The 19455-nt window shown below is 40.9% G+C and overlaps 1 protein-coding gene across 13 annotated transcripts in view; it reads right to left on the bottom strand.

Moving 5' to 3' along the window:
* Window positions 1–19455, bottom strand: part of fbrsl1 (fibrosin-like 1) — a 1082194-nt gene that overhangs the window by 736561 nt on the left and 326178 nt on the right. The gene's annotated exons all lie outside the window — the stretch shown is intronic.

Genomic DNA, 19455 nt, shown 5'->3' with positions numbered 1-19455 from the left:
GGTCAACACCTCCATCCTATCCCCATAACCCAGTAACCCCACCCAACACTAAGGGCAATTTTAAGGGCAATTTATCATGGCCAACCCACCTAACCTGCACATCTTTGGCATGTGGGAGGAAACCGGAGCACACACACAGGGAGGATGTGCAGACTCCGCACAGATGCCCCTCCGCTCATCTGCTTCTTTTGAAAGTGATGGTTACATGGATACTATTTCACATGCACTGCCTAAGTGACATTTCTTCATGTATAAACTTAAATAGTCTCAGGCGGCACGCTGGCGCAGTGGTTGGCACTGCTGCCTCACGGCGCTGCGGACCCCGGTTTGATCACGACCCCGGGTCACTGTCCATGTGGAGTTTGCACATTCTCCCAGTGTCTGTGTGAGTCTCACTCCCACAACCCAAAGATGTGCAGGGTAGGTGGATTGGCCACGCTAAATTGCCCCTTAATTGGGAAATAAATAATTGGGTTATCTAAATTTATTTTAAAATTTAAATGGTCTCAGAAAAATGATTGAATCATGGAAGACATTATAGCCAACCTGATTCTGCCTTGCCAACCTCTACACATTTTAGCAGTAACCATGACAGTGATCAAATATTAAAACCCATGATTATCCGGAACACTAAAGTCAAATGTTCTGGATAAGATTGGTTAATTTAACACGCGTCTTCCGAGGCCATAGCTAAGTATTACTTTGGGTTTGCATCAATTACTGAACAATCTCTTCAATGCAAATTTATAAGTTCTGAAATACCTAAACAAAATATGCTTTTTAAAAATACATCGTGTTGTAATTTATCACAGCGGATTTTGCATAGAGTAACACGTTTGAACATGGTATCCTCATCATTATGAGATGTTGTTTGCAAGCAAATGAGCTGAGATATAAAACTTTGAAGAAATTCAAGCCAACAATAACTGTATTACAGAGAAGCTGCTTTCTAAAAAGTTCACTATTGCAAGATCCTTTCTAAAACGTCCAGTCTTGCTCTAAGAGCTATGTTTGGCGATTTGGAAACAAGAGCTATGTTTGCCGATTTGCAGCAGCTGTTTTGACAACTTTCCAAGCAATATATTCTGTGCTGTAAACCAAAGGCAGAGGAAACTTAAAACTCATAAATCCTAACAATCTTGTACAGGTGATACGCAGGACCCTGCATCACAATAAATATTAGGAAATATCACATTGAATCTCCAAACAGCCTTTCAAGAGATTTCTGGAATACCAATTTGATAGAGACTTTAAATGTTTTTTTCATACATCTGACTTTGTTGAAGCAATGGACAACTTCAATTACACACCATCAGTTGCAATTACTCAATGTATATGAAAAATATTGCATGACACACTGCCATTTATACACCATCAAGCTGCCATTTAGTTAACATGTTGATGGTAAAATAGTGCATGCTACAAAAATCTATTTTTGCAAATCCTCCATTATAGGCATCAGAGAAAAACAATGCGAGACTGCATTAACTCATCCTGACTCCACACAGATTTACATCGGAATTGCTGGAATTGATGACCACCAATTTATTGTGGCACTACATGCATCAAAAATGTGCACTGAAATGGTTACGGCCAGTTTCCCTCTTGTAAGCTTGAAGACTCACTCCTAAGCAATATGCAATTTTTCAGCATAAATTGGAATAAAAGAAATTCACTGTCATTTATCATCATTATATCCTGTTGTGGAAGATGAGGTTACAATGGTCAGTTCTAAACAGAGACATAGTTGCTGTCCATTTTAAATGGTTTACAATTTCCCTATTTCACCTCCAGTCTGTAAACATCTTCGGATGGCATGGTGTCATCTTGGGCACCAGTGAGATAACATCTTAATCAGAAGCTAAGCAAGGCTTGAGCAGTGTAGACCTGCCTCATAATTTCCTTCTGTCGTTTGAGAAGTGCCCAGTATCATTCAACTTCTTGGAAGTGAAGACTGAAATTGGAAATCCATCCTTAGTTGACAACTGAACACTGCTCATCCAAATTCTGAGCCACTAATAAAATACAATAAATTCAAGGAGATACACAGTGGGTTATTCCAATCCCTTTAAGTGGGGTGCACTGTTAAGGAAAATTTTGTGAACTAACAGTCTTATTGCACACAAATAGTGCAACTAAGTGCCAGTCACAGCTTGAAACACAAAACCACAACCAGATCGTTATGCTGTCACTGTAATATTTAAACTACGATGCACGGGTTTCACCACCGCAACCCAATGATGTGCTGGTTAGGTGGATTGGCCACGCTAAATTGCCCCTTAATTGGGGAAAAAAATAGAACATCGAACATAGAAAAATACAGCACAGAACAGGCCCTTCGGCCCACGATGTTGTGCCGAACCTTTGTCCTAGATTAATCATAGATTATCATAGAATTTACAGTGAAGGCGGCCATTCGGCCCATCGAGTCTGCACTTGGAAAGAGCACCCTACCCAAGGTCAACATCTCCAAACTATCCCCATAACCCAGTAACCCCACCCAACACCAAGGGCACTTTTGGACACTAAGGGCAATTTATCATGGCCAATCCACCTAACCTACACATCTTTGGACTGTGGGAGGAAACCGGAGCACCCAGAGGCAACCCCCGCACACACGGGGACGATGTGCAGACTCCGCACAGACAGTGACCCAAGCCGGAATCGAACCTGGGACCCTGCAGCTGTGAAGCAATTGTGCTATCCACAATGCTACCGTGCTGCCCTGAAGAACAAATTAATCTACACTCCATCATTCTACTGTAATCCATGTACCTATCCAATAGCCGCTTGAAGATCCCTAATGTTTCTGACTCAACTACTTCCACAGGCAGTGCATTCCATGCCCCCACTACTCTCTGGGTAAAGAACCTACCTCCGACATCCCCCCTATATCTTCCACCATTCACCTTAAATTTATGTTGCCTTGTAAGGGTTTGTTCCACCCGGGCAAAAAGTCTCCGACTGTCTATTCTATCTATTCCCCTGATCATCTTATAAACATCGATCAAGTCGCCCCTTATCCTTCTCCGTTCAAATGAGAAAAGGCCGAGAACCCTCAACCTTTCCTCGTAAGTCCTACTCTCCATTCCAGGCAACATCCTGGTAAATCTCCTTTGCACCTTTTCCAAAGCTTCCACATCCTTCCTAAAATGAGGCGACCAGAACTGCACACAGTACTCCAAATGTGGCCTTACCAAGGTTTTGTACAGCTGCATCATCACCTCATGGCTCTTAAATTCAATCCCTCTGCTAATGAACTCTAGCACACCATAGGCCATCTTCACAGCTCTATCCACTTGAGTGGCAACTTCCAAAGATCTATGAACATAGACCTCAAGATCTCTCTGCTCCTCCACATTGCCAAGAACCCTACCGTTAACCCTGTATTCCGCATTCATATTTGTCCTTCCAAAATGGACAACCTCACACTTTTCAGGGTTAAACTCCATCTGCCACTTCTCAGCCAGCTCTGCATCCTATCTATGTCTCTTTGCACCCGACAACAGTCCTTCTCACTACCACAACTCCACCAATCTTCGTATCTTCTGCAAATTTACTGACCTACCCTTCAACTCCCTCATCCAAGTCATTAATGAAAATCACAAACAGCAGAGGACCCAGATCCCTGTGGTACGCCACTGGTAACTGGGCTCCAAGCTGAATATCTGCCATCTACCACCACTCTCTGACTTCTATCGGTTAGCCAGTTCGTTATCCAACTGGCCAAATTTCCCACTATCCCATGCCTCCTTACTTTCTGCATAAGCCTACCATGAGGAACCTTATCAAATGCCTTACTAAAATCCATGTACACCACATCCACTGCTTTACCTTCATCCACGTGCTTGGTCACCTCCTCAAAGAATTCAATAAGACTTGAGGCAAGACCTACCCCTCACAAATCCGTGCTGACTATCCCTAATCAAGCAGCGTCTTCCCAGATGCTCAGAAATCCTATACCTCAGTACCCTTTCCATTACTTTGCCTACCACCGAAGAAAGACTAACTGGCCTGTACTTCCCATGGTTATCCCTACCCCTTTTTTGAACAGGGGCACGACATTCGCCACTCTCCAATCCCCTGGTACCACCCCTGTTGACAGTGAGGACGAAAAGATTATTGCCAACGGCTCTGCAATTTCATCTCTTGCTTCCCACAGGGGACTTGTCTTTCCTCAAATTTTTCAAAATGCCCAACACATCTTCCTTCCTAACAAGTATCTCCTCGAGCTTACCAGTCTGTTTCACACTGTCCTCTCCAACAATATGGCCCCTCTCATTTGTAAATACTGAAGAAAAATACTTGTTCAAGACCTCTCCTATCTCTTCAGACTTAATACACAATCTCCAGCTACTGTCCTTGATAGGACCTACCCTCGCTCTAGTCATTCTCATATTTCTCACATATGTGTAAAAGGCCTTGGGGTTTTCCTTGATCCTACCTGCCAAAGATTTTTCATGCCCTCTCTTAGCTCTCCTAATCCCTTTCTTCAGTTCCCTCCTGGCTATCTTGTATCCTCCAGCACCCTGTCTGAACCTTGTTTCCTCAGCCTTACATAAGTATCCTTCCTCCTCTTAACAAGACATTCAACCTCTCTTGTCAACCATGGTTCCCTCACTCGACCATCTCTTCCCTGCCTGGCAGGGACATACATATCAAGGACACGTAGTACCTGTTCCTTGAACAAGTTCCACATTTTACTTGTGTCCTTTCCTGACAGCCTATGTTCCCAACTTATGCACTTCAATTCTTGTCTGACAGCATCGAATTTACCCTTCCCCCAATTGTAAACCTTGCCCTGTTGCACGCACCTATCCCTCTCCATTACTAAAGTGAAAGTCACAGAATTGTGGTCACCGTCTCCAAAATGCTCCCCCACTAACAAATCTGTCACTTGCCCCGGTTCATTACTAAGTACCAAATCCAATATGGCCTCCCCTCTGGTCAGACAATCTACATACTGTGTTAGAAAAACTTCCTGGACACACTGCACAAACACCACCCCATCCAAACTATTTGATCTAAATAACCAGCCCCAGTACACTGGGCTAAATTGCTGGCTTTTAAAGCAGACCAAGGCAGGCCAGCAGCACAGTTCGATTCCCGTACCAGCCTCCCTGAACAGGCGCTGGAATGTGGCGCTAGGGGCTTTTCACAGTAACTTAATTGAAGCCTACTCGTGACAATAAGCGATTTTCATTTCATTTTTCATTCAATGTTTGGAAAGTTGAAGTCACCCATGACTAATACCCTGTGACTTCTGCAACTTTCCAAAATCTGTTTCCCAATCTGTTCCTCCACATCTCTGCTGCTATTGGGGGGCCTATAGAAAACTCCCAACAAGGTGACTGCTCCTTTCCTATCTCTGACTTCAACCCATACCACCTCAGTAGGCAGATCATCCTCGAACTGCCTTTCTGCAGCTGTTATACTATCTCTAATTATCAATGCCACCCCCCCACCTCTTTTACCACCCTCCCTAATCTTATTGAAACATCTATAACCAGTAACCTCCAACAACCATTTCTGCCCCTCTTCTATCCAAGGTTCCGTGATGGCCACCACATCATAGTCCCAAGTACCGATCCATGCCTTAAGTTCACCCATCTTATTCCTCATGCTTCTTGAGTTGAAGTATACACACTTCAACCCATCTCTGTGCCTGCAAGTACTCTCCTTTGTCAGTGTTCCCTTCCCCACTGCCTCACTACATGCTTTGGCGTCCTGAATATCGGCTACCTTAGTTGCTGGACTACAAATCCGGTTCCATTCCCCTGCCAAATTAGTTTAAACCCTCCCGAAGAGTACTAGAAAACCTTCCTCCCAGGATATTGGTGCCCCTCTGGTTCAAATGCAACCCGTCCTGCTTGTACAGGTCCCACCTTCCCCAGAATGTGCTCCAATTATCCAAATACCTGAAGCACTCCCTCCTACACCATTCCTGCAGCCACATGTGCAACTGCACTCTCTCTCTATTCCTAGCCTCGCTATCACATGGCACCGGCAACAAACCAGAGATGACAACTCTGTCTGTCCTGGCCTTTAACTTCCAGCCTAACTCCCTAAACCTGTTTATTACCTCCACATCCCTTTTCCTACCTACGTCGTTGGTACCAATGTGCACCATGACTTCTGGCTGCTCACCCTTCAGCATCCTGAAGACACGATCTGAGACATCCCTGGTCCTGGCACCCGGGAGGCAATATACCTTCCGGGAGTCTCGCTCGCGACCACAGAATCTCCTATCTATTCCCCTAACCATTGAATCTCCTATTACTATTGCTTTTCTATTCTCCCCCCTTCCCTTCTGAGCCCCAGAGCCAGACTCAGTGCCAGAGACCTGGCCGCTAGGCCCTTCCCCCGGTCGGTCATCCCCCCAACAGCATCCAAAACGGTATACTTGTTTTGAAGGGGAACAGTCACGAGGGATCCCTGCACTGTCTGCCCGTTTGTTTTCTTTCCCCTGACTGTAACCCTGCTACTCTTGTCCTATACCTTGGGTGTGGTTACCTCCCTGTAACTCTTCTCTATAACCCCCTCCCGGATGATCCGAAGTTCATCCAGCTCCATTTCCCTAAGGAGCTGGAGTTGGGTGCACTTCCAGCAGGTATAGACAGCGGGGACACCGGTGGTATCCCGGTGGTATCCCCCACCACCCACATCCTACAGGAGGAGCATGCAACTGCCCTAGCCTCCATCCCCTCTCACCTTACAGAATATAGCTGCCCTGTGGATCAACTGGACCTCCGCCCTCCGACTCTGCTCCCAGTCAGCTGCACTCGGTAAACTCCTGGCTCCCTTCTCGCTCTTCGCGGAAATGAACTGAAAGGAGCACCTTGTTCCCTCCTCACCTAACTCCCTCAGTCACCAAACTCTCACTATAGCACTCAAATGCACCAAATTCAGCACTCAGTACAAACATTGGGTACTCTCAATTTATTTAAAAAATAAATAAATAAAAACTACTGAGGGAGTGAAGCCAAGTTACTGACTGTAGAGTCCAACTTTTAAGGATATTACAAGTTGCTAGCTACTTACTATAATTTTTTTTGGACAGTCCTGACTATGTGAATGACTCTTCAAATGTGCTGAAGGTTTTGCTGTTCCTCATGAATTAAAACCCTTGTTAGAACAAAAAGGTTACACAAAAATAAATCTCTGAAAGCTCCTTGGTCAATTCTTGAGTGATTCCTGAAAATTAATTGAGACAAATTTGATGATGAAATAAGTGCACTAAGTTAACCTAAAACTTCCTTCATGCATCTGTTTCTTAAATGACTTTTGCAGGCCTCATTGCTATTGTGATGTCAATATTCATAGCTGTAATGAATGGCAACATTGTTGGGTCCATTAATTTACTGCTAGATTATAGATTAATTTGCATGTGTTACGGCACACAAAATCAACCTCCATATCAATTTAATCGCTGAAAGCTCAATGAAATCATTCATAAATGCTCAAAATGTGCTTATCAAGCAATATGAGACGCCCATGCCTCTGTAACTTATCTATATTGACAGGGAAAATAGAATTTATTTTCCATAAATATGCCAACCTTTCTCTGTACATCCCCCTGTAATTCAGGCCAACATGCTGGTCAAAATTCAGTGTACCAACTTATTATGCTTCAGTGAATGGATAATCAAGTTAAATGTCATCCAAATACAGGATTTGATTTTTTTTTTCCTTATGGAGCATTCCAAAACACAGAAATAAATCTCTTGGGAGTCTCCAAGGGATTGCAAACATAAGAAAAATTATACCGCGTTATTAAAATGAAAGTGGCCAGGGACATTATGAAAACACAAGGGGAAATCAAGAACCTACCCATCAGCTACTTCAATAAACAGAAAAAAGTTTTAAATACTCCTACAGATTATATACAAAGTTCAGAAAAACTAGAAACCACTCAACCTGAAAAGGAGCACAAAACTCTCAACATCAAAAGATCATGTTGAAATTCAGGAACAGGAGCCATTTTGCCCCTCCAAACTACCCCACTATATGACAAGATAATTTATGATCGGAGTGTAACCTCTACTTTCCTGTCTTTCCCTGATACCCTTTTGACTCCCTTGTCAGGCAAGAATCTAACCAACTTAAAAACATTCAATGACCCTGCCCCCATTGCTCTCTGAGAAGAGATTAAAATGCATAGAAACATAGAAATGGCAGAGGCAGGCCATTCGGTCCTTTGAGCCTTCTCTGCCATTCATAATTATGGCTGACCATCCAACTGAGGAACCTGTTCTCACTTTCACCCATATCCTTTGATTCCTTTAGCCCCAGGAGCTATTTCTAACTCCTTCTTAAAAACATACAATGTTTTGGCCTCAACTGCTTTCTCTGATAGAGAATGCCACAAGCTCACCACTAGCTCCTCCTAATCAACTCTATTAGTTACATCTGCAAAGGATTCTAGTTGATTTGTCAAGCATATTTTCCCTTCCAAAATCCATGCTGATTCGATCCTGCTGCTATTTTCCAAGTGCTCTGCTATTAAATCTTTTATCATGATCTCTAGCATTTTCCCCACTACCAATGTCAGGCTGACTTGTCTATAACTCTGTTTACTTGTGACCTCCCTTTTTAAAAAGTGGGGTTACATTAGCTACCCTTCAATCCGTAGGAACTGTTCCAGAGTCTGCAGAATCTTGGAAGATGACAACCAATGCATCCATTATTTCTCGGGCCATTTCCTTAGGTACTCTGGAATGTAGATAATCAGGTCCTAGGGATTTATCGGCTTTCAATCCCATCAATTTCCCCAGCACCATTTCCCTACTACTACAATTTGCTTCAATTCTTCCCTCTTACTAAATCCTGTGTTCACAAACATTTATGGTACATTATTTGTGTCCTCCTTTGTGAAGGCAAAACCATTTCTGAAGCACCATTTAAATGGTAAACATGATTCAGTCCTTATGACAATGAATTGTTCTGGATCTATCTGTGGAGAATCCTTAAACTATTATGCAGAACAGCTGCAGAATAGTAAAAGTGGCCAAACTAATAAAAATCGGAGGTCAATGAGCATCTTCAGGCTGAATGGGACTTGTTTCAAATTTTATTTGATTCATCTTAAAAAGTAATTTTGCTGGGAGGATCAGCAGGCTATGATTTTGACTCCCATCGTTGTCTGTCCTTTCAACTCAGTCATGATTGAGAGATCTTTGCCAGAGGCCAAAATGAAAGGAAGATCACCCCTGACATAAATCTGCATTACTGGGCTCCTTGATCACAAAGAGAGCTGGCCGAAAAGGGAAATGACTTCAACTGAAGTTATTTTATAGCATGCAATGCTGCTTGAAAAAAACTACATGTCCAATCGAGGATGTACAGTACCTTATTTCAGCATTCATATTGTTAAGCATCAATAAATCAATGGCTGTTTAAGACTACAAGGTGAAGGGGTCAGCTATCAGACAAGTATTTTTATACAGCATCCATAAGTGTAAGAACAGTCTTCGCATATATGGATCAAGTTCTGAACAATTGGTTGTACAGAAAGTTTTGAGTTGTCAAGGAAAACTGAGTTTTGGACATGGGCGATAAACCAAGATTCTCGGAAACAATTTTAGAAAGAATACTTTGGAATTGCACTTGTTACCAAAGAAAATAGTGATTCCAAGAATGTCAATAGATGACGGGTAAATGTAATTATTGTTTGGGCTTTCGAGAGACTGGAAGAAACTCGCTTTGAAGAAACAAGATTTTCACTGCCCCAATAAAAACCATGAAGAAGTTTAAAATACAGTGATTCAGCGGTTTGAAGTTGATTGAATATCTAAAGCACCAAAAGGAATCATCAACAAAAAAAAAGTACACAGGGTTGAAAAATAGGTGAAGGGGCCATTAGACATTAAGTAGGAATAAGGTGCAAGACAGAACAGAGCTTGGAATTCTCCTGAGCTAATAGAACCAGAGGATGAATCATCAATACGGTCAGGCAACAGGAAACTAGACAGCCATGGACAAAAATCCAAAGGAGACAAACCAACAATAATTAATGTTGAAATTGAGCATTAGAGGCTATGGAGATGATTCATTCAAGTGTATAGCAGTGGAGTTCCAGAGGTATTTGTAAATGTTGCCACAGTCCCAGAGGACCTTAGGTTGCTCTCTGGTAGTTGACTGGTAGTTATTGAACCTGAGGGTCACCACACCTCAGGCGCAAGACAAGGTTTAGAAGGCGGGGCCTTCATGAATAATCTCAGCAAATACTAGAATTGAACCGGTGTAGTTGGTGTCGCTCTGCATCACGAACCAGCTGTCCAGCCAACTGAGCTAACCAGAGGATACAACACATACAATAGGATGACCAATGGGGTAGCCATGCTGAAAACCATACTGGAAAATCATGGATTGGACTAGCACTTCCCAGCGGATGGATAATTTCAGAATTAAGTAGTAGCTGAAGGATGGCTGTTTTGTAAAAATGGGTCCGGGCAAAAATGTTTGAAAAAAAAAACAAAACACTGCTCTAGAGAGAGAGTTATGACTTCGGAAGAGACCAGTAACATTTCCTTTGTTTTTAAATGCAAAAACCGTGGTATTTACTAAAAGAATGGAGCCACAAGGTTTAACTTGAAATACTTTTACTACAATCAAAGAAAGTGAATACTTATGAGTATACTCTATCTTAAATTGTCATTTATGTTAAAGATATTAAAAGTCCAATGACCTTTATAATCTTATAATCTAAACTGAACTCCTTAAATCACCCTTCATTCCACACCTATTAAATATACAGCTACATTAACTAACTCAGATACTTACCAAATATTTAGAAGATTAACCCCTTGGTCCAAGTTATGATTCGAAGATTTGGAAAAAAAGATCAGATTTCTTGGATCTTCCACTTACTTCTGGAAAGGTTGTCACTTAAATCTCTTCCAACTGTCCTATGGTTGCTACTCCCCATTCAACACAGACGTCTCCAGCGTTGTCACCTCAGGTCAGAACACTCCTGATTCTAATATTCTTCAATTCTGGTGTTTTGCGTTTAAAAGCTGCACCAGAACTTCAACTCGGTATTAGGAGCCCTTCAGTAACAAGAGTTTTACTCTATTTCAGCCAACACATAAGATATCAACTAAACTTGTTCGAGAAAGGTTTTCCTTTAGGTTTTAGAATAAACTGGCTGCAGAAAGGAAAACCTAAGAACTCCATGATTGAAACACAGAACCACCCTCTCTAATTAACATATATTGTATTTTTTTCTCCATTGTTTATCTCCCAGGCGACCTGGTCACCATCATTTACTGGAAGGCAAGTTTTTACTATAAATCAGATCCTCAAGAAATCTAGGTCTTAAAGGGATCATCACCCCACGATGAAATAAATAATTCCCCCCCCCCAGCATGTGGGAGATAAACCACAGGAGTTAATAATTGGACAGAGAGGACAGAAAAGGGCTAGAATAAAGAAAATACAATTTGCAAGAGGTAAAAGTGGCAAGGAGATAGGTGGAGCAACTAGTGGAAGTGCAGGAAGACAACAACTGCATGCGTTTGCTGATATACTTAATACAGAACCAAAAGCATAAAAAATAATTTTCTAGCATGTGATAGAAAAACAATGATATGGATGGAGATGCTGATGTTGGACTGGGGTGGGCACAGTAAGAAGTCCTCCAACACCAGGTTAAAGTCCAACAGGTTTGTTTGGAATCACCAGCTTTCGGAGCGTAACTCCTGGATCAGGTGAGTGAAGGAGCTATGCTCCGAAAGCTAGTGATTCCAAACAAACCTGTTGGACTTTAACCTGGTGTTGGAAGACTTCATACTAGAAATACAATCTTCAAGATGGTATCTTTCTTCAACAAATCTGTATTTGAACTCGGAAATGCAACTATGGACAAGCATGCCACATTTTATTTATTGTGCTTAACAATTTAGAAGTGTGCTCTCTGGGATGCATTTCCTTTTTTTAAATTTAGAGTACCAAATTCATTTTTCCAATTAAGGGGCAATTTAGTGTGGCCAATCCACTTACCCTGCACATCTTTTGGGTTGTGGGGGCGAAAGCCACACAAACACGGGGAGAATGTGCAAACTCCACATGGACAGTAACCCAGAGCCGGGATCGAACCTGGGACCTTGGCGCCGTGAGGCAGCAGGGCTAATCCACTGCGCCACCATGTAGGCCTCGGGATGCATTTCCTAACTCAAATATAGATTTGTTTAAGCAAGATATCAACTTGGAGTTTATTTTTCTATCACATGCTAGGAAATTGTTTTTATCTTTTTGCATCAGTATTAAGTATGTTAGTGAGCCCACATTATTGATTACTATCAAATGCACACATTTGGAAAGATGAAAACCAGGGATGACTACTTGGCAGAAATAACTGTTAGCAGACAGCTAAGCAATGATGGAGTTAACCAGAATAGCTGAAACAGAGACAGCATTGGCATAACGCTGTTTTTAAAAAAAATTTAGAGTATCCAATTCATTTTTCCAATTAAGGGGCAATTTAGCGTGGCCAATCCACCTCCCCTGCACATCTTTGGGTTGTGGGGGCGAAATCCACACAAACACGGGGAGAATGTGCAAACTCCACATGGACAGTGACCCAGAGCTGGGATCAAACATGTGACCTCGGCGCCGTGAGGCAACAGGGCTAACCCACTGCGCCACCGTGCTGCCCTTTAACGATGTGTGTTTTACGCAGATTGCTGCATTTAACTGTCTCTATTTCACAGATTGACAGTTTAAACATGATTATGCTTTCAAGGGCTTTAAGAGTTGGATGCTCTTGCTGTATATCAATTAGTTACAATGTTGATCCAACTGCAGCAGACACAGATGCAAAATGCAACCTGCGGGTAAGAATGCCCAAGTCATTGAAAGAAATAGACTATGCCACTATTCGCACTTCTTTAGTCCTCAATGCCACGTTAACACTTATTTGTCTTGTGTCCATGATAGCTTTGACAATCTCTCTTTAGCTCCGACCTATCGCTGACCTCCTATTCTGCCCTTATTATATAATTCATTACATTTCTATCCCTGGTCAGTTTTGAAGAAGTCATATGGAATCAAAACATTAACTCTGTTTCTCTCTCCACAGATGCTGCCAGACCTGCTGAGTTTATCCAGAATTTTCTGTTTTTATAATGAGTAGGGATCTGGCATCTAGTCCCTTGGAAAAGAATTTATCTTTCGTTTAAAAGATCTATAGAGAAACCTAGTCACAGGAACTCAATGGCTGCGGTGTCAGTTTAATCCTTTCATTGCTGGTTTAAAGGTGTATAATTTAGACTAAACAGCTTATTGTTACTTCCCTTTCCTAATAAATGAATGTGAATAAACCTGCTTGGAGTTTTCACCTGCCGCTTAGGTATATGACATGACTAATATTGATCATTCGCTGAGGTGCCATGAGCACGTAGTGGAAATCATATAGTAGCATAGAATCATAGAATACCTACAATGCAGAAGGAGGCCAATTGGGCCATCGAGTCTGCAGACTCTCTGAAAGAGCACCCAATCCAGGCCCAATCTAGGGGCTGGTTTAGCACACTGGGCTAAATCGCTGGCTTTTAAAGCAGACCAAGGCAGGCCAGCAGCACGGTTCAATTCCCGTACCAGCCTCCCAGAACAGGCGCCGAATCACAGTAACTTCATTGAAGCCTACTCGTGACAATAAGCGATTTTCATTCATTTCAATCCCCTGCCCTATCTGCGTAAGCCCACCTAACATTTGGACACTATGGGGCAATTTAGCATGACCAACCCCCCCTAACCTGCACATTGTTAGATTGTGGGAAGAAACCGGAGCACCTGGAGGAAACCCACGCAGACATGGGAGACTACGGTCAGAATTGAACTTGGGTCCCTGGCACTGTCAGCAGCAGTGTTAACCACTGTACCTGCGTCAACTTAATAAATAGGTATGCTGTTTGCTCAAAATGTTCTGATCCAAATTTCTGGACATACAAGTTCTTAGCTTGATTCACATCAAATACTAGGAAAAGTATTCAGAATCCCATGAACTGTAAGAATGGATAAAACTGGCAAATAATCCCTCAATGACCAAACCTCCAGCTTCAATAGGCAGAATTAACCATTCTTACATGATCCTTACGGCTATAAAGACCATAATAGAAATGAAAAACAATAATTTCATGTAAAAGCAGTGATGGTTGAAATCTTAATGTATCCACATTAGACTTGACTGTTCCCACTTGAAAGGCAGCTTGCTTATTTTACACCTAATCGAAAATGAAATACTGCCAGAGGCTGCTTCGAACTTCATTATTTTTTAATAAAACAGGATTGCCTCTGAACAAATGGCAGGAACAAGAAGCTGAAATCATTTAAGACTGATATTTTTGTCACAGACTCGTGGGAAAGACTGTTCATGTACAAATTAATTTTATTTTGTTATTGAAAATTAAAATCAATTCCATTAGTTATTGCCTCGTATGATTGAAATGGTGACCCCTGTGATGCCTGAAATGGCATTTGACAAGAGCACATGAACGCCATGATAATGTTTTGATTGGGGTGAGGGATGAAGAGGTGGAAAATGTGGACAGAGTTCACATTTTCCCTGCATTCCTTACAATGGTCAAGAGTGCTAGAGCTTTAAAAGAAAAAATAAATTTGCTGTGCCATCCTTTAAAACTCGAGGTAGGAACTCTAAATAAAAGCTCTTTCGAACTTTCAAAAGGAAAACTCTAGTATTTTGTACAGCAGCATTTTCTTGGAGAAGGGACAAACCTGGTACCTTGCAATTCTCCATGGCATGGAGAATTAAGAACAAAATAGTAATTGCCAACATGACAGCCAATTTACTATCAGTTTTGATTTACAGCTGCAGTGCTGATTTCTCTGCACTTTGTTCACACGACAAGCAAGAGAAACCAGTTACGTCAAGTATTGTGAAATAACTCCTCAGTTCAATTACAATAGATCATTATTTCACCCTTTCCTCTGCAACCCCACACAACCACCCATCTGCCCCTCCAGCTCACTTGGCAAGGTCTATTGCTTAGTCCCACTTACTGTGAATAGAACTAATTCATTCACGATAAATCAAAATGTGGTACAATCTAATTTAGAGTTGTATCTATATAATCTAAGATCTGTGGTGGTGGTGGTGTGATCTCCCAAATTGCAAGTCTCACACACTTAGCTAAAACTAGAAAATAAATTTCAGTAAGAGCTGATCCAGAGAGTGGTGAGCCTGTGGAATTTGTATGATTTGAAGAAGCAATTAGATATAGCACTTAGGGCGCAGGGGATCAAAGAATATATCGGGGAAAGCAGGATTAGGCTATTGAACTGGATGATCATCCATGGTCAAAATGAATGGCGGAGCGGGCTTGAAGGGCCGAATGGCTTTTATGTTTTCTAAATCTGCTGGGAAAAAGATTCAGTATAGAAAAGGATCTTGAAAGGAGTCATAGAAAAGGTCAAATAACCGGCATCAATAAAGCTATTGAAAAAAAAATCACATTTTTGTTAATTTTAAGGAGACATTCAATTCTGTGTTTAAAATGTTCGAATTGTCTTTGCTTATTGGGGGAAAAGTAGAATGCTAGAGTTGTACATCTTCTTTTCAAATATCTTAAGGGGATAAATATTGTGCACATTTATGTGCTCAGCTAAAGGGCTGAAAGTATTGAGCCATTAAATTCTCATACATTATTAAAAGTTTTCCCAGCTTTCCTCATATTGACATAAATTATGTAATGTACACATAAAAATTGACCATTTGGTCCAACTGACCCACACCGACGTTTACGCTCCACACAAACGTCCTCCCATCCCTCTTTTTCTAACCCTATCAGCATAATTCACCCTTTTCTTTCTTGTACGTTTATCTAACTTCCCTTAGAAATCAGAGAGAGGTTTTGGAAAAATTGGCTTTTTGGCTTTGAAAAGTGATCTTTTATAAGAAAAGTAGACTGCGGAATTTATTTCTAGCTAAATTATAAGATTAGACCAAAGCAAACAAGTTCAAAGTAGAAAAAGGCAAATCAAGGACTAATATCTGGGAGTTCTTCAGGGAAAATGATCAACACAGAAAATGGATTTCTGGCTGGTGTAGTGGAAATAGAAATCCTGAAATAATTAAAAGGAACATTGAATAATGCATTCGGGTTGAAAATTGGAGGGTTAATGATATATGATTAAAACTGAGTTAAGCACTGGCACTTATTTTCTGATCACTGTCTAATGAGGAATAGTATCTCAGATTATGGCAGCATATTCATGATCAGATGTGCATGAATGCAGCACCAATTTAGAAGTGAAACAGGCCATCAATAACATTCGCAATAACCTGGAAAGTATAATGGTGCCTTTTATACTACAGGTGCCAGTTTGACACCTGTACCTATTTTGAAGAAGCAATAATTCCAATAGTATACTGCTTTGTTTTGTAATGAAGTGAATCGCTGTATGGGAACTAGAATGTAAGGTACTGTATCTTATTGACAATGTTTAACATGAGTCAATGATTCCTTGAAGTGACACCAAAGGAGCAGAATTTAAGGTCTGCTTGACATCAATTATAAACTGACAAGACTGTCAAGTTTCATGTCAGAGCACCGCACATTGATGATAAAGAGTCTGCTCTAATACTTAGATAGTTATACAAAGTGACACAACTGGAGTGTCTGACCATATTTGAGACTGACAAAGAGAACTTACCTTGACTCCCATTATCTTTTTGTATAAAAATATTCATTTTTGACATCACTTTGGCTGAATCATAAGACTGTCAGCTGCAACACCACTTCAGCAAACACACAGCATAAATGTTGCATAAAGGGCAAATGTGTCATGCATTTCTTACCAAGAGATTATCACTTTGCTTAGAATTTGTTGTCAGGAAATATAAACCTCACTTAATACCTTTTTCAAATCTGTGTGTTAAGAACATGATCAAAACAAATTTGGGAAGGGAAAACCAGGAGTTAAATTAGTCTTTGAGGTAATCCATCACTCATCCAAAAGCACTTTCACAACTGCTTACCTCTTTAATAACCTTGTCCAAATGACTTTTTAAAATTCATTGATGGGATGTTGCCATTGTTGGCAACATCAACCTTTACTGATCAACCCTAATTCCCCTAAAGAAGGTGATGCTGAGTTATTTTATGATGAGGAGATGCCGGCGTTGGACTGGGGTGAGCACAGGAAGAAGTCTTACAACACCAGGTTAAAGTTCAACGGGTTTGTTTCAAATCACTAGCTTTCGGAGCACTGCTCCTTCCTCAGGTGAGAAAATATTTTAGAAAATAAAAACATCCAATTTTCAGTAACTTCACCTGAGGAAGGAGCAGTGCTCTGAAAGCTAGTGATTCAGAACAAACCTGTTGGACTTTAACCTAGTGTTTGAGACTGCTTATCGAGTTATTTTTCAGCATTTTTCATGGTTATACTTGAAGGACTAAGACCAAGGGCTGTGAAGATGCTGCAAGCTTACCACCAAAAATAATTAAGGTAGAGTATGCTAGAGTCATTCCAGAGACCTAAAAGTCACTGCATAAAGCAATTAGGAAACATAATCCCTGGTTGATCATATCAGAGGCAGTGGAACTAATTGGAAAGATCCCGAGTGATGTGGTTGAAATTCGCAACCACATAAATCGGGAACTAAACCAGCAATCTTCTGATCTGTATGGCACAGCTCTACATTGTTGTTACCAATCAAGTTTTTTTTTGCAGCAAGATCTGAAAAGTTTAATTCATATCACCTGATGTGAAACACTATGCACCTACTGTTTGTTTTGACAATTAACCCACCGTTGATTTATCTTACCTAGACCATGTGGAAGGAGACCATGTACATTCTGCTGTGTGTGATGTCTGAACAATACTTGGCTCCATTTCTATCCAATTTACATAAAGGAGGGATTGTCACATGCAATTGTGTGTGTGTGTGTGAGAAAACACATTACTGGGATGCATATACTGCCTGGCCAGGACTGGTCTCCTCTGTGGTGACATATACTGTTTCTGACAGCTACTGTTGGTTGCAGCCGGAGACTGTTGCAATTTGAGGAATTATAGTTTATCCCATGTCCCATCTGTCTATGGTGCCATGTCAGCGGTCTCTCAAAGTTACCTTCATTGTTTAGATGAAATAGTGCTTGCTCGATAATTGGAATTGAAGAAATCCAATGATTTGAGCTTGAAGTTTATTGTAATGCATTTGCTGGCCAGGAATTATATGCATCCCAGTAATGTGTTTTCACACACACACACACAATTGCATGTGACAATCCCTCCTTTATGTAAAGTGGATAGAAATGGAGCCAAGTATTGTTCAGACATCACACACAGCAGAACATACATACAGCGGAGCTCCAAAATCCACTTGGATCAGACTTAAAAACTATCAACTACAGTAGCAATTCTACATTACCACACTTAAACTCGAGGAAAGTGACAACTTTTGTTGTGTGTGTATTGCCTTGCCACCAACAGAAGCTGTCAAAACCAGAATATTTCAGCACATAAAACAAGCAGTACAGTTTCTTTTTCTACATAATCTAGGTAAGATAAACCGATTGGGTTAATTGTCAAAACCAGCTCAAGTAAACTTAAACCATACCATATTTTGACTCCAGATTGACATCAAATTCTTATTTCTGCTCACAATCCCAATATCATGGTAAATATTGTTATGTTTTGTAGAACCTAGTTCATTCCACTGAGTGACACTATGCAAAAATCATGGTTTACACATTGTGCCAACTTGAGTCTAGAATTGGGAAAAATCTTTCTTCCCATGTTATCAAATAGCAACATGGGAGAGAAGGTGGAGGCAAGGGAGGCAGGCAGAAACTTCAAATAAAATAGAAAATAATATTACTGGTTCACAGCTATATAAAAAATGTGGCAACAAGAAAGGAAGGTAGATAGGAAAGCAGGAAGGAAGTATTTTTTTTAAAATGGAAAAACTGACATTGGTTCACAGCTGAAATAAGAAAAATCATGTAATTGTATCAAGCAGTGACATTGAAATTTGATTCAACTGCATTCCAGTTTTCATTTGGCATGGATGCAAAAGTAAAATACGTCATATGTTGGAAACCTGAAATAAAGACAGAAAATGCTGGAAATACTCCGGTCTGGCAGCATTTGTGGAGAAAAGAAAACAGACCTGCTGATTATTTCCAGTATTTTCTTCTTTAATTCATTTGGCATGGACTCTAAATTGATCGGATTTCATTTGAAAGGACAAATTTCGTGAACATTTTAAACTAGCTGCAATGCTGTTAGTTACTGAAAATATGCTGTTTTTATTTTCTAAGCGGCTGCCCATACTACATTGGAGCACAGGAGCGAATATCATGAATTTCAGCGTGCAGTACGCTGTCAGCCAAGGGAAGTGTAATTTCCCCTTCTGTCCATAACTAGCCATTTTGCTATTTCCCACTTTGTAACTGTTCCAATGTGTCTGTAATTCCATGCATTGTTCTTGAT

This window comes from Scyliorhinus canicula, chromosome 1 (genome assembly GCF_902713615.1).
Source record: "Scyliorhinus canicula chromosome 1, sScyCan1.1, whole genome shotgun sequence".
Classification (NCBI taxonomy): domain Eukaryota; kingdom Metazoa; phylum Chordata; class Chondrichthyes; order Carcharhiniformes; family Scyliorhinidae; genus Scyliorhinus; species Scyliorhinus canicula.
Note: the sequence above shows the minus strand (reverse complement) of the source record. Positions and strands in the feature narration are given on the sequence as shown.